Raw genomic sequence first — 17,886 nt, 5'->3', positions numbered from 1 at the left:
GCTATTAGAGACCGGGTAACTAAAACCAACACTTAATAGTTTCTAGAGCTCAATTTTAATTATATCCCTCAAAATAAGGCTAACTCTCCTTTCAGGTTGTCAGACGGTTTTGAAGTTAGGATTGATGTAGATCTTGTGAGTGTAGAGCATAGGATCTAATCCTTTCATGTCCATGTAGTCCCAAGAAAATGCTTTTTGATTTTATTGGAGTAACTACAACATAATTTTCTAATGGGAAGGTGATAAGGCATTATTTACATTCAACTCTCTTCCTAGACCAACGTCCATCTTAATAACCTTATCTGTCATTAATTACTAGGAAAGAAGAGAAGAATCCATCTCATGAGGTAATAATGAGTGAAGGAATTGGGTAGCTTTTGAATTTTGAGGTGTGTTCAAAGGTGGTAATATGTTTCTAGGACACATTCTACTTGAGGACATATTTGAGGCTCTACTTCATACTCATTCATGATGATGGATGAAATGATCTCATCTTCTGCTCGAGAGGCTATAAATGACTCTTGACCTATCATAATTAGTTGATGGATGGAATTGACCTTTGGATCATCATCACCCAAGTCTAGCTTGATTACTTGGTCATCTATCAATAGTGGCTGAGCAAGGGATTATAAAGTCAGGTTCTTATTATAGATACCATTACATATTGTCATCTTACCAAACTAGAAAGCCATATAGGCATCTACAATAGCTAACCATGGTCACCCTAAAATTCAAGGATATACACCCATGTTAGCCTTTAGAGAGAGGATAAGAAATTCTACTAGATAATCCCAATTATTTAATGTGACTATGACATCTTCTATCATCCCATCTAGCTTGATAGTAGAACTATGAGAAAGCTGAAGTATGGTTGGTGTTTCTCTAAGACCAATGATATGAAATTAAGAAAATACCTCCTTTATCATGAATTTTATAGATGCTCCTAAGTCAACTAAAGAATTTCAAACTTGCATTGCATGAATGGTGATGGTAACCATAGGACTCTCAGGGTTAGAATATTTGGTTATAGTTAATTTCTCCAATGTTAAATTAGACAATTGTCCTAAGACATGAATAGCTTTTGGATCCTTCTTCTTTCTTCCTGGTTGTTTGATACATGCTTCCTTTATGGATTTAGTATAGGAAGGAAATTCCTTGATAGCATCAAGTAATGGTAATTTTATTGTCATTTATTTTAGTTGATTGAGTAAATAAGTTATTGTGTGCTTTTTTGTAGGTTGGCTTTGTTCCATCAATCTATGAGGAAATAGAGGTTCTTTGGCTTTAGGAGAGGTCTACTAAACTGACACATCCACTTTTTCAGTTGACGAATCTTCAAATTTGGTTATTATAGGATTTTGGGGTGAAGGAAGAGTAGTTCTTGACCTTAAGTGGTTGGGTATTCCAATTTTGAGGTTGCTTCCAACCAATTGGAGGTTGCTGCCAACTATGTTGAGGTTGCTACCAACCTTGTTGAGGTTTTTACCAATTATTATACCCACTAAAACTAGTATTTTGAGAATTTTTCCATTGATTTTTATTATTATAATTTTGACAAGGATCTTGTGGCATACCTTGTCTTTGAGCCCATGGCCTTCCTTGAGAAACGTAGAGCATCTTTCCATTTTCATCAATGAAATTAAACTCAATAGGCATTGGTTATGTCTCTAGGCTTGCCAAAAAATTGTATCTACATTTCCTTTTCTTCTCCCTACAATGTGGTTAGTATTTAGCTAACATGGCATCAACGTCATACTTCTTCCTTCTTACCTGCATAGTACCTAGTTGAGTGGTTACATCATTAATGATGTCTTTTTAAAAATCTAACAACAAATTGGATAGGTTCATCTTCAATACTCTTGAACTGCCATTAGACCTATGTGGTAGGTCTCTAAGTCCCCTACCTTTCTTCATAGTGGCCCTAGAATAGTTTAGATATATACTTTGTATATCATTATAGTTTCTCTAAGTGATATCTCCTCTTGCCATAAGATCTAGAGCCTTAATAATTCCACAATTTACACCTCTCAAAAAAAAAAATTTCTTTGATTCCTCATTTAGCTGGTGTTGTGGTTTCACAATGCATAACCCATTTCACCTAGATACGAAGACCCTCTAGCATAATTTTTAGCTTTCTATTTCCCTAGTCTAGGATCTAAGTCTTTTTTAGGGTTTTATGTAGTGTTTTCACCTAATCTGGGTCTCTATCTGAAAATCTAGTTTCCAAAAACCACATTAATGAAGGAGAAAATCAAATTTTCATATAAATAGTGCACTAGTGCACCTAGCATAGCTGATTGGGTGTGCTAGTGTGCTAGTCATAAGGTAAAGTGAATTCCTCCTAGAAATGTGGAGCTACATAATTGCACAGCTATGCACCTCCAAGAGGTGCACTAAATCTTAGGACCCCCACCCCTCTCCTTATCATTCTTTATTGCTTGCTCGACTCGCTTGCACCTTCACAACTCTCAAGGTGCACTCCTCTGCCCTTGTACCTACACACAACACACCAAATTTTTTTTTAAGTATATCTAAAACAAGGTGTGGATCTAGCACATCTACACCTCATGATTATAAACTTGTTTTTATTAACCGAACTAATAAAGCTTAAAAATCCTAAGCTAAACTTTCACCTAGTATAAGGTGTGTAGCTGTGCACCTATCCAATGTGCACTGCTATACACTTTATACTAAGGTTAAATGCCACATTTTGGAAACTAAGGGTGTACATCTAGTGCACCCTATGAGGTGCACTAGATTGCATCCTTATTTTTAAGAGCTTTGTTAAAGAAAAGTGCACCTAGCACACCTCTAAGGTGTGCTAGGTGCACTCTTTTTTTCTTATTAGAGCCTAAAATGAGGTTTTCAAATGTTTTGCAATATTTTGAATTATTAGTCTTTTTTTTGGTAATTATGGTTTGGTTAAGGTTTGAATTTCAACCTTTTGGATTAATGTTTGCTTCTTTTTGTAGGTAAAAATGGTATCCTTAAATTGTCAGGGTCATAACTTTTGACCTAGAGCTCAAAAATCAAATTTTTTTACACCGTTGGAAAGAAGAACTAAAAATCTAGTTTTAGGCCTTAAAATAGTGAGCCTTTGACTACCTAGTTCGAGCAATTGATGAAAGTTTCAACTTGAAATTTTGAGCAGAAGACCTCTAAAAAGACCAATTAAAAAGACCTAGAAAAACTTGTAAAAAAGATATGAATTTTTTTCAAAAATTTGATTATTTTGGATAATCTGGATCACCTAGTCTCTTACCTAGAAGAATCAAATAGTTGGAGACAAGAAAAGATCAAAGATAAAAAGATTGGACACATGAACTAAAACAGATTCCTCATCTTATGCAGTTATTAATGACAAGATTCAACATGGGTGTCTTGGAATTTCAGATAGAAGAAGCATAAGGAGTTCGAATGTATGAAAGTGTTTGGCTATAAAGAGAGTATAAATCATCAAAAAGAGGCAAGATAAGTACACTAGAGTGTTCCCAGACCTCATCTAAGAAAAACCTAGAAACCCTTTTCAAAACTAAGAACTTTGATTTTTTGGTGAATTGAGCACCTTGCACAAATTTCATCAAGGTGTGTAGGTGCACCAAGTGCACTTTTTTAGTGGTGTTTTCAAAGATTTTGAAGAATTCAAAGGTGCAAAAATAGTTAACTACTAGTTCTAAATTTAGATCTTTCCATGCATCAGAAATACATTCTGACAATAGTTTAACTCCTATAGACGCCTAGTAAAGATGGAGCTTCTATTTTTGGCATCTCTAGAGACTCCTACATCATCTAATGGATTTTTTATTCTTATTTTCTTATGATTTCTTTTTTTAAAGATATGTAAAGGCTCATGCATCCATTTAATGATGTAAATATGGATGGAGTCCTACTTAGCACCAATTAGATAGTGAGTTTGTACATAAATAGATTTGTTTTATTAGTTTAGAAGCATATGATTGCATAAAGATATCTCTCACTCTCAACACAAATTAAGGAAAAGATTTCTTATAATTTTAGGAATGTAATATTTATTCTAGGCTATCATTGTTTTGGTGTAATAATATATGCTATTGGTGCTTGCATTTGGAGTGTAGTGATTCTTGCCTAAGTGTGTTATATTTTGTGGATGTATGTTCATGAAGTGTAATTGAGCCAATAGTTCTATTGCATTGTTCTGGTTGTGTGATCTTTTAATTCTAGTGTTTGCTATGGTTCTAAAAATTCCATTGATGTACTTAGTTCAAGAAGAGATCACCATATTGTTCCTGCATAGCTTTTCATCTCGCATGAGTGCACTTTCTGTGGCTTTGCAATTTGATGAAAAGTGAAACATCTTATAGTTACTGAATTCCCGTCGACAATTACATTAGTGGAATTAAGAAAGTACTACTCCTATTTTCATTGGTCACCCACCAATCTTTTCAAAAGCTTAATTCATAGATGTATTATTTTTGTAGTTTATGTCTATTAAGATTTTACTTTCATGTTATTTGCTTAAACTTCTTGTTACCCTATCTTCGTTATTTGCTTTACTAACCCCTTGGTTAAATTAGGAATTCATATAGTTTCATTCATCATAAAATAGAAAAATACAACAATATATTTATTTTTGTGTATTTTATTCTTTTGAAACAACAAGCAAATTTCAAAATCTTATTCGAATTGTTTAATGAACTAGAAAAGAGCTTGTCATGAAAACTCATATTTATCTTCAACTAGGAATATTCTAGTAGTTCACAAGATCACTCAAAACCTTGGAGTTGATCCTAGATCATCTTTTTAAAAGAGGAGTTTGAAAGGGTTCCTACTCTTAAGAATCATGCAAAATGGTAGCTCAACAATGTTTTACACTATAGGTTGAACATGAACCATGATATATAATATTCCAAGGTTTCATTGTCCTTTTGGGACTTTTAAAAATTTCATCTCCTTTCAAATCTCGAACCCTACAATATTCTTTATACTTTGTAATAAACAAGTTTCTCATTGCAGACCAATTTGCTACAACATTAGAACCAGCTCAAAGTAGCTTCCTTTAGTGTGAATGGAAACATCTTCAACTTGTGAGCATTAGTTGTATAGTCATAACTTCTACAAAGGATATCAAACTCAAAAAGGAAGGTTTTAGGGTCTTCAATAATTAGGCAATAGAACTTGGGAAGTGCAGCAAAAGGTATGTTCTTCAAATTTTGATTACCTTGCTGAGAAGGGATATGAAAAGGAAATCTAGGCTAAGACTAATCCATTCTTGGAGGAGGACCTGGTGGTGGTTGATAGATAACAAGGGCAAGTAGATTGACTTGGTATTTAGGCTCAACAAAAAAGATATTCAAATGCAAGGATTCTTCAGAGGATGAGGGTATTGATTCTTGAGCAACATCAAATGGATTTTCAATAGGTTCTTCTTCTTTGTTCTCATTGTGAGGTTCTTTAGGCTTGGGATTAAAAATATCTTCTTGATTATTACGAGGAAGAAATCTCCTAAGGAGGTCTCTTCTTTTATGCATGCAAAATAATGCAGAATTTAAACTAACATAATGATATAAGGGTCAAACTAGATTGACACCATCCTCGACAATGATGCCAAAAATTGTTGGTTAGTTTAATACTTTAGTAATGAAGGATTGGAAATCCTCTCAAAGTGATTCAATGGTTAGACAACATCATGTGTTTTAATTAAAATAATATACTAACTTCATTTAATTTATCAACCCAAGAGTGTAAACTTGAAATGGTGACTGCAATGTATATGATCTAATTCTTCTTTAAGTCATTATAACTAAAGTAAAGGCAATGCTAAATGAAACCTATGCTAGAAACTAAAACTAAAAATTAACTTAAAGATTAACATAATGTTGCAAATGGTAAACCTATCTATACACCTATGCTACAAGAACAACTCACTAATTTTGTTATCAATGGTTTTAGGAGCAACAAAATTCTACCTTAGAAACAACAAGGAAATAAAATCTATTCTAACAAAAATGTTCACTTGCCAAGTGGACCCCCTTGGATGAGTGAATAGAAAATACAATCAAGATAAAAGATGTAAACTTGAATTGTGCATTCCATTCATTCATGGTGAAAGATTACACTTGATTAAAAACAATATCACACTCTGCTACTATGAAAATTAACTTATTTTATTCTTCTTCCAATTGTGCTCAAAGCTACAACAATCGTTATTTAAAGAAAAATACAACTACTTCCTAAATCTAAGATTATTTCATTAATGAGGATCAATTGCAAACTCATAAATTCTAAAATAGAAACAACATTAATCATGAATAAATCAACCAGGAATATAGCAAGTTGTGGAAGCTACATTCATGTGCTACAAAAACAAAAAGCAATAAATGATTCACCTCACTTGCGAAGGACTAGAAATTTGGTTGGCTTTGACTTATTTAGTGCTGAAATGTTGATCTTTGAATATCTGTGACAAATGCCTCCAAAAAAATCAACATACACACAACCTCCACATACATATATTTATTTTCATCATGAATATTAGAGAAAAGGTGTAAAGTTCAAATTACCACTCTTGCAAATCATATGGCTACAAGAAAAAAACTACCCAAAACATAGCATAGATGGGAAAACATTTATTGACATGTAACATTACTTCATTATACTAGTTTTGTCCATGAATTAAAGAAAATATAGCACATTTAAATCATATGTACTTCTACTTCATGTCTTAATACACACACACACACACACACACACAACTTCTACATAAAACATAAATTCATCTTCTTAAAACCATAAAGTCATGACTATTTTGCAAGATAATTGTTTAAAAAAAAGATAAAAATAATTTTGAATGATGGCCTTTTGGAAGCCCATCATTCTTATGCATTCTTTTTTTAGTGAACCTTGGGAAACTCACACACCAACAAGTGATCTTGATCTGATTTATGAGAGAAACACTTTCTACTCAAGCCAATGATTTTTGAGTTGAACCTTAATCACTATCTAAATAGGTTACAAACCACTTGACCAATCATTTCTTTACATGAATTATTAGTTCTTAGAGAAATCATTCTAGTTTCTGAGTTGTAAGCTATGAACCCCTTATTGCATGCATATAATACTAGTATTTAGTCTTTACAAGAAACAACATTGTCAGAGTACTTTGATGGGGAAATGCCTCTTCCAAAATATTTAGATTAGTTGAGGTGGTGCAAATTTTTTTAAAACTTTTTATTTCCCCCAACTCAAACTAGAAAAAATCAATTGAATCAATAGAAGTTGACTTTAATTATGACACAAAATACTAAGATGACAAAATCATGTTTTGTTTTCTATTTTACTTGGGCCTCAAAATAGTCAAAATAGTATTTTAGGAACTGGCCATTAATTGGAAACAAAATCCATTCCTCTTCTAGTGTGCATAGCTTGAAGGTATTGTCCATAGGATTTCTATGATTTGATAGGGGCCAATCCATAGGCATTGGAATGTGGTATGACTCCTAGTCTTCTCCTTTGCTTTATCCCACATAGCACTAGGTTAGAGATCCTGAAAGCCTTTATTGTGGCCCTTTTGTCAAACCAGTATTTGATCATGTCTTGATGTTTTGATACATGTTCTAACACTTTCTCTTTCATCTAACTTTATAAAGTTCATTAGTATAACTTGGACTTAATCTACATTTTCAATGTATCCCCTCATAAACTTCAACACTAGGATCTTTAGGTTGAGGGGGGGGGGGGGGGATGATCTCTTGGCCATAAACCAAAAATTATGGGGATGTTCCAAGAACATTCTTTACTCTAACTTTGTTGGTCCGCAAAGGATATTTCAATTGTGTGTGTCAGTCCCTCGTGTTCTCTATGAGTAAGCACTTTATAACCATTGTCATTTTTTTTGGGTAGATTCAAAAACTTCATTCTATAGTGGGTAGTAGGTAGATATAAACTTGATTATCACTTAATTCCCCAAGGACCATTGAGTAAGGAAAATTGATACAAAGGAGGCTCCATTGTTGCATACTACAAAGAAAGGCATCCCAAATATAGTCATGATATGTTCTTCAAAGAATTTAGTGACCATATGCACATGTAATTTTAAAATGTCTCTTCCTCAATCCACATTGTACAATAGTCTACAGTTTTCAAGATATAAGTATTCCCATTTGAAGGTGGTAGGTTTAATGGTCTGATGAAATCTAGCTCTCACTTGGAAAAGGGGTAGATCTTGAAGACTTGTTGCATAGGCATTGTTGGTTTTCTATCTCTATTAGCACTTGTTTGACAAACATGATAGGAGAACACCTATTGATGGGTATCTCTGAAGAGAGTAGGCTAATAATATCCATACCATAGGATTTGGAAAATTATAGCTTCTTCTAACCCATGCCTTGTGCCATACTTGTTTTGATATTGTTCCAAAACCTCTTTGGCTTCATCACAATCTAAGCAACTTAATTATATCCCTTAGTAATTTCTCTTATAGATTTTTCCATCTTGGAGTATATTGAATTCACATTTCATCTTTAGACCTCAACATTGAGAACTATCCATCCATGGGGGCATCAATTTTTTAGGAGAAATTATACAATATCCTTGTATAAAATGTAAGTTTTAATCCCTTTACCTATGTAGACATGAGATACTATGCCTTGTTCATCATTTTTGGTCATCATTTTGTTCAACCCTTTCTCTCTTACTAGTTTCACAGGCTAAATTTCCAAGTCAAATATTGTAGGATAGCCATCCACTTCCCTCTTCATTCTCCCAACTTGTTTTACATCAGCAGTGCCTTACCCATAGTAACAAGTACTATGGTGTATAATTTACTCTACAGTATATAATACCAAAATTTATTGACAACGTTAACCAATGCAAAGGACTATTTTTCAAGATTCAAGTAGTTCAACTCTTCATTCTTAAGAAAACAACTCATGAATGTGATTAGTCTTTTATTCTCATCCTCTTTATTTAAACAAATTAATGGTGTGAGGAAAAAGAGTAGAATTGGAAAGGTAGTTGATAGTATGTGCTAACAAGAATCAAGGTATTAGAAACATCCACCTTGATATCCTTGAAAGAACATTTTACTTTGGGTGTCCATTTGATCTTTACTCCTTTTTTCAATAGATTGTTTAGAGGACATACTATCTTGATAACAACACTAATAAATTCTTGCATGAAGTTGATCTTCCCCAAGAAAGACTTAACTCATTATGACTATTAGGTGGTAGCAACTTAAGTATCACTTTAATCCCCTTAGAGTCAATTGAAATATTGGTTTTTAAAATGATATGCCATAGTCTCGAGCTTCCTCTTAGTAACCCCTAAATGAACACTTCTTGGGTTTTAGGAATATGTAGTATTTCCTACACCTTTTGAGTACATATTTTATACTAGTGATATAATTACTTCTATATTTGGAGAACATTGTAAGGTCATCCATGTAGATGACGATGCACTTATTTACCAACCCTCTAAACACTTCATTCATGGTCTATTTTAATGTAGCTCCTATGTTGATTATGTTAAAAGGCATTCACCTATACATAAATATCTTCCACTTAGTGGTGAATGCAATATTTAGTTTATCCTCCTCATCCACCATTACTTAATAATACCCAAAGTATCCATCTAAGAATGAAATCATCTTCTATCCATTCACTATTTGTAGAACCTCATCAAGCAAGGGTAATAGATAGTTGTGTTGATCTCAAAGGCACATTTCAAATTAGTGTCAAACACTTAGTCATTTCTTAGGAAGTGTTGGTCTATCATTCCTATGACCAAGCTATATAGTAAAGGCAGAGTGATGTATATTATACTTGTTCATATTTTAGTTTGATCTAAGTAGGTCTTTAGGTGTTGAGTACTCTAGTATGAATAGAGTGATATCATGTGTCTAGTGAGACATAAGTCAGTGGATGCTAAGCTTAAGTGAGATAATTCTTGCTGAGCTACATAGTATGAATGATGCATTCAAAAGTTGAGGGATAGCATGAGTTTTAGTTATGATTGAGCATTAGGGTATACAAGTGCCAAGTGAACGAGTTTTGATAAATATGTTTGGAATGGAACAAACAACAAGGTAAACCATTTTGGCTGACTTCTACACTTGTTTAGTTGATCAAGGACTAATTTAAGGAGTCAATCACATATTTTGTTAGAGAGCATTGATCCCTATGCTAGGTGATTAACCAATCAGAAAAATGGAAGGAATAAACCAAAAAAGAGATGAATCTAGATCATTTATCTTGATCTACAAGGTTTGAAAATTAGTTGTTTAAGGATGGCCCAAACCCTCAATTATATATGATACAAAGAGAGATGAAGAGATACTAAAGGAGGCTATGTTTTTTTATTAGAAGAAAAGGGACTAGAAACATAGCTTAGAAGAGAAGTTAAGGACATAAGAAAGTATATCTTATAAGGAGATCAAACTAGAATAGGAAAGAGGAGATATGCAGTCAAGCATTACTATACTAATAGAAGAATCAGGGACTGATACATTCTAGCAAGTGAATCAACATAAATCTCTTAACAAAGTGGTCTTAATGGGCCTATATAAATCTCCTAACAGAGTGCTTACTTAGTTTTAAGTTTTAAATTGTTGAATCAAGGTGGACTGAATAAGTCTTGCAAGATCTTACCAAGATAGACCCCTCATAAGGTAGATCACTAGAAGTGATCAAATATTGTCGCCTTAACATGCACACTTTATTGTTGTAGTAGTGAAAATTTTATGGGTGTAATCCTCACCTCAATTTTACCTTCACCTTGAGAAGTTTTTGGGTAACCAAACCTTGTGTGTTATGTGTTTACATTTACTTTCATGTTTATGAATGTGATGCATCTATTTCAGCATAGTAGTTTATGGTTATATGGTTTATGATCTAGATATGAGATGGGTTAAAGGTGAATGCATTTTATTTTCTATTTGTTTCAAGAAGTTAAAAGTTTTTGTAGATCCTGATTCACCCTCCCACCCCACTCTCACTGTCTTACTTTCCCAATAGCCTTCCAACAAGTTGTCATTCTAAGATGCTTGATTTAGGTTTTTATAATCAACACAGAGGTGAATCTCTCCTCTTTTCTTTCTTACTCACACAAGGTTGACTACCAAAGTAGAGTTTCGAATAGGAAATATGATCTTGTCATCCAGTAGTTTCTAAAAGTCTTTCATGATTATCAGTTTGATGATTGGATTCACAAGTATTTTTCTCTACTAAAAAGGTTTAGCATTTGGCTTCAATGAGATATTATGAGTGATGATATTTGGGTCATATCTTTTAATCTCCCCGTAGATCTAAGATATGACATGTTTATATTACATGAGAAGGTGCAAAATTTCATCTCTTTCCAGATGAGTGCATGCCTTCCCAATATTGACCACCTTGGGGTAATCTTCAGTGCCTAGGTTATAGGATTCACCATCATCATTCTCATTTTCTTTGGAAGCCTTTTTGTGTCATTCATCTTCATCGTGATAAAAGATGAATTCTAACTCTACAATTCCTTTGGGGATAGTGTTGGTCTTTAGGTTTAAGGTGTCATCCTCATCCTCACATTCTTGTTCTTTTGATTCTTCCTTAAGATCATCATTAATAATTTTTCTTTCAAGAAAACCATTGTACATGATGAATTCTAAAATATGTTGATCATCTTGAAAAAATCATAAGAAAATTATGTTTTTTGAAATTGATGGGACAACTACAAGTTCAATAGAAAATCTTTTGAATTTCATGCTCTCTACAAGTTGTAATGCACTAGCTAAGATAGTTAGTGCATTGGAAATTATATTCTTTATTCTTGATATGGATTTGATGTTTAGTACCTTGAAGCTTTCCATCAAGCCCCATACTCACTTCCAATAAGCCATTAGGATTTCTCTATTGCAAGAGTAAATCACTTTGACTTGTCAAATCAATAGCTAAGAATCTTCCTCTACCATGAGATCCTTTACATTATTCTGTGGTATGAAGAGGAGTCCTCACACTAAAGCTTCATATTTTCTCACAGTATTGGTATATATGAACTATAAGTGATAGGAAACATAGAGGGATTTTATTTAAGGGTTGATTAGTTAAATCCTAACTCTAGCTCCTTGTTTTCACTTGGAATTATCAAACCTGAGAGTCTAGATTAGGTATCTTAGACTTATGTTTATTTATTTTTACCTTCTCTTTCACTTGATATTTGAAAGACTTCTTGGGAAGCCACCATGTCTTTTGATGTGTTACTATATTTATAGTGGTCACTTCTAATATTGGAACAACATGACTCCTTTTCTTCCTTTGGATCTCCTCAATTGGGTCAGAAGCCTTAGAGACTTGGGGTTTAGGAAGGACCACCATGAAGATTTATCCTTGACATTTTACAAAGAATTGTCTTCTTCATATGGTGACTACCCCTTCAAGAGAGAGGAAAATCTCATCAATCCAAAGATGTGTTATTGTATGATGCATTAAGATCCTCTTCATTTCCTTCTATTAGGGAAAATTTCTCAATTATAGCCCCTTTGAGGGGGAATTTTGAAGTATATTGAATGGCATCTATAGCTTGAGTGTTTGACATAAGGGATTCAACTCTCATAGTCCTAGACAACAAAGAGAGTTAGGCCATCACCTAAGTGACCACATCTTGGCAACCCATGCATTCAAATTCAGAATGGCTCACGTAATGTAGCCTACAGAACCCAATGAGAAGCAAGATGCTTGGGTGTGTATTTTCTCCAAGGAACTAAAAAATGGTAACTATTTTGTCTATAAATTGAGAAAATAGATCTTGTGGAGGAGGTTCTTGTCGATTTGTGGTAAGGTTTTGGCTAGATTCCTTAGTTTGGGAGGTATCAAATGCCATTACCCTATAGGATCATAAGTTGAATTATAGAAACAATATTTTGTTGGGCATATTGTGTTCAATAATAATCTTCATTAATTTTGGCTTAGCATCAATTTTTATATGGTTGTTCAGTCCCTTCCATGGTAGCCATAGTTGAGTGAAATTTTTGGAAAACCATCCCCTAAGACACATAGTCCATTCCCTACTCAAGAGCATGCCATAGGTATCAAGAATGTCTATTACATAATATTGATGACTCCTTGAATTTGAGGATCTATAGTTATTTGGATGTGTACATCTTTTAATACCCTAATGAACTTTACTTTAATCTTATCAAGACTAATTATGATTGGATTGGTGGGCTATGGGATAAGTTCTTTCCATTGAGATATTAGAGTGGCATGATGTTATATAAGGTACCAAAATCTATGAGATACTTATGAAGATTCAAATACTTAACAAAAAAGGAGGTACTTCCATCTTGTCATTGAACATCATTAGAATAGCTTCCATGAAATTGATTTGGGGAGAGATCACCTTCTATGTGTTGGCATTGGTAGATTCTTTGGTGTGATCCATCATCTTAAAAAAAAATCCCTTTAGGTGGTATAGAATTGCAACATGTTTTACATGGATATGTTTTACTTGGTTCTTTTTAATTCTTCGATGGAAATATAATTTTTCGTTGACCATGTATGATTCTTTGATAAAGTGGGTGCCAACCCATACATCTGAGAATGTTGCACTTGGTTAGGTGCATGTATTGGTGTAGGATTATTTCTTTCTCATGGATCACAAGGAATAGGTTTTAATATGGGGGGAATCACATCAATTAGTGGTTCCTTATGGTTGTGCAAATTGTACGTGTTCTAGTTTTCATTATGAAAAATGAACTTTTTTTAGTTTTAGGCTCTATTTCTTAGTTGAAAGGGAACACAAAATCTTCATTGGAAAAATATTATTCCTTGGTGCGTAATGAAATATCATAGGATTATAACAACATGGTATTGAATTGGAGAGGTGGCATATCACCCATGTCTTGTGGACTCTGGTCTATGTCCTCATTTACTCAACATAACATGATTTCATTAGATGTGCTCTAGTTCATGTCAACTTAATTGAATTAAATAAATTGAAAATTTTAATTATTATCAGTTGGTATACTTCCATTATTGGGGAAACTTTTCCACTGTCAATTTTGTATAGGAAATCCATTGTTATAGTTTGACGAATTGAATTTGTTTCTTATAACATTATTCTCATAATAATTGAAGTTCTTTGAATTTTTTTTTCCCATAAGTGTTTCTTGGGTTTCCATTGGATCATTAGGAATTTTTATTTTTCCCTTGTGATAATTTATATGAGTGAGCTCATTCATGATTTAGGACATGGTTTTCTTCATGTGTTCTAGTTTGGATGTCACACTATATTTTTTCTATAGCCGATGTGACCTTTTTCTCAAAGAATGTCACTTTTAGAGGTCCATATCCTAGATAGGTTATGGTTGGCAATGGGATTATTGTAATCTATTGTACTCATATTGAGTTCAATAGGGGGATACTAATTGTGCAACATTGGTATCCCTATCAAATATGGTAGCATCATAATAGAGACATTAGCTAATACCATTATGCCTCCACCATTAGGATTGGCTTGATTGGTGAAGGTGACCACCTCTTCAAAGACCTTTTCTAGAGTATTTATATTTTTAGTAGGAAGTCTTCTAAGGAAGATTGAGATGTGTTGGTTGATAGAAGTCAAATAAATCTGAATTGTAGCATCTAGTGATATGGTGTATGGATTTTCGAATCTCTAGTGTGTCATGTGAAAATCATGGTTAAACTGGGAGATGGTCTTTTTAGGGTCCCTTTTTATTGATAAGAACTAGTGGTGAAAGATAGCTAGGTTGTTAAATATCTTAAACTAATCTAGGAATAACTTCTTGAAAGATGCCCTATTTTGGATAGATGTTGATGATAGATTCATGTACCAATTTAATGCAACTTCCCCAAAAGTGTATGTGAAAAGGTGAAGGACTAAATCTTCATGGTTAATCTACTTCCTATTACATATATCCTTGAAGATTTGGGTGTAATCTTCTAATGTTTTTATCTCACCATAGAAGAATTTTTGATAGAAGTTTTCAGGATGGTTAGCAAGGTCATGGAGTGGATCTTGTAAGTTAATAGGTGAATCCCATGTATTCACAAGAAATCCATGGCTGGAGAGGGTGGTAGTTGAATATGTTGTTGTGAGGTGTTTTATGAAGTGGTTGTGATGAAAGAACTAGAAAGTGAGGTATAATATGATGATGGAATTTGTGGAGAGAATGGGTGGAGTTTTGGTATCCCTTTCTCGCTATGAGGATTATAGAAATGGTCAAGTTCTAACAACTCATGCTTGCTAGGAGAGTACCTCAAAGCTTTCTAAAAAGGGGATATTAGGTTAGGATCTTCCAGTTTGTGCACCTTTGAAGTGATGCACCTTGGTGTTTAGTACACCTTTTCATTTAGTGCACCTTATTGAAAAGTGAACCTCTGCATACGAGAACTTGCACACCTTGGTGATTTTTAAAACCTAGACTAAGGAAATTTATGGATTGAATTTCTATACTTATAATTTATGTGAACTATAGAGTTCAAGACTTCAAAATTTTCAAATCTATGAGATTTCAAACTCAAAAATTTGTTGGGTCCTCCTTCTAGCACCACTTCTGTTAAGCAGTCATTTTGAACAATGCCAATGATATAAATTATTACAAATTTATCTCTTTAAAAGATGATTAAATTGGAAAAATCCAAGGTTATGGATGGATTTTTTTTCAACCTTCTACATAGCTAAGTTGAAGATAAATGTGAATATTCACAATGAGACCTTTTCTAGTACTTTAATCTACATAATTTTTGAAGAAATACAATCCATGAATAGATTATTTTTTGTACTTTTTTTTAATGATGAATGCAATTCCTAATCAATGCAACTATATGAATTCTTATTATAACCAAGTGTTCAAAATAAATAATAGAGTTAGGGAAACAAGAAATTTAAAGAAAATTGTTTAAAATGAAATTCATAATGGATATAAATCATAGCCACAATGCTTCTATAAATTGAATCTTCAAATAAGATCGAGTGGGAATCTAACAAAATTAGGAGTAGCATTCCCTAACCTCCACTAATGGAATTGTGAAAGGAAATCAATAAAAACCATAAGATTCTTTTATAATTCATCAAATCATACATCCACAAAAAGTGCGCACACATGAGACAAATTGCTATGCAAGAACTTGAAGGTCATCCTATCTCCAATTGGTCACAATAGAAAGAATTTGTACAAAAATTAAAAATAGTAAAATTAGAATATCACACAAGAATTGACATGTGATAAAATCATTGACTTCATCTTTATTCATGATCATAAAATTCATTAAGTAAACACACATTCTAGCAAGAAATATTACACACAGAATGAGAGCACTAATAACATACTTTATTACATAAAAATACTGGCCTTGAATACATATTACATTCATGTATTTATAAGAAACCCCATTTTTAATGAAATTTTCAAAACTAGGACTTTTTCCTTGTAAAAAGAATGCTAAGATTGCTAAATTTAAGAAAATTATGTACAAACGGGCTCCAAAATATAGGTGTTAAGTAGGAATGCATTCTTTATTTATTTTATTAATTATATGGTGTATGGACCTTTACATGACTCAAAAATAGCTACAGAGGAGGAAGATAAGAAGAGAGAAGTCTATAGATGATATAAGAGTCTCTAGCACTTGTTTAGATCAAAATGTAGGCTCTAAAATGTGTCTCTATTAGTTAAACTACCTCAAAAATGTATTTTTAGTACATGGAACACTCAAAAGATAGAACTAGCCATTAACTGTCAACACTACTACAACTATGCAAAATTATTAGTCTACATTAGTGTTGTTTGTGCACCTTATGGAAAGTGTACCTTTGAGTTTTGTGCACCTTATGAAAAGTGCACCTCTAGTTGGTAGGACCAAAACTGGCTAAATTTTATAAGTGTCATTTCCAACATCTAACCTATGTGACCCTTGTACCAGAATGACATCTATATATGTTGCTTTAAATTTTTGGATGATGATAGTGATCTCCTAAGTCTCTGACAAATCCAAGGACTCATAGTTAGTGCACACCACTTACTGGTAGTTACTAATCTCTAGCCTCATATCTGTAAAATCTTTGAACTTGGAGTCTAACTCAATCAACACCTCTTTAGTTTTAAATATTCATTTGATATCATGTTTAGAGGATGTTTTTTTTTTAAATTTTCTTAATTGTTGCACCACTATTAAAATTGAGCATAACCATGTTCTTGAGTCATCTCAAAAAATCTCCAAGCTGGTAGAACTATAGTACCTATCTACCTCCAAAAACTACTCTAGAGTATTATTTTTCATATCTTAAATATACTCAATTAGACACCTTCTCTATCTAACCATATATTTTATCTAATTCATCCATTTTATATATATTCCTACTAGCACTCGATACATTTGACCCTTGATGGTTTTCAATGCTTATAGGTCATTGGTCCAAGTATTCACTTCATCTATCATCTTAAAATCTTGGTCTACCACTATGACCAACCTATCGACGTTTCTTAGAATGTTTTGCAAAAGGTTCAAATAACCTTTAATTATTTGAACATCTCTAGCCTTCAATGTTACATCAACTTTGGCATGCATCCAAAAATGAATCTCCTTGTCTTATGGCTACAACTTGTTTTTCGAGGGAAGTCACTAGAGTGAGCATAGGATGGTTAGGGTCCAATGGACTAACTACCTTGTAAGGCCCCTTCCCTAGTACCCTATTATAAATCTTAATAACACATATATGATTAGAGCTAGGAAGAGTAAGGAGATGAGATGTCATGTTTTTGTCTCTTATGTATAGAATGTGAATTATATACTCTTACCATACACCTTATGATATAATGATGGTAAGAAGGTTTTGAGATCTAAGTACACCATGATTGGTATTTTCCTTATCAATAATAAACCTGAGATCTTATTGAGACTGATATCTATATAT

The sequence above is a fragment of the Cupressus sempervirens genome, chromosome 8 (assembly GCF_028749045.1).
Source record: "Cupressus sempervirens isolate cs-2001-9-10 chromosome 8, ASM2874904v1, whole genome shotgun sequence".
In the NCBI taxonomy this organism is placed as follows: Eukaryota; Viridiplantae; Streptophyta; class Pinopsida; order Cupressales; family Cupressaceae; genus Cupressus; species Cupressus sempervirens.
Note: the sequence above shows the minus strand (reverse complement) of the source record.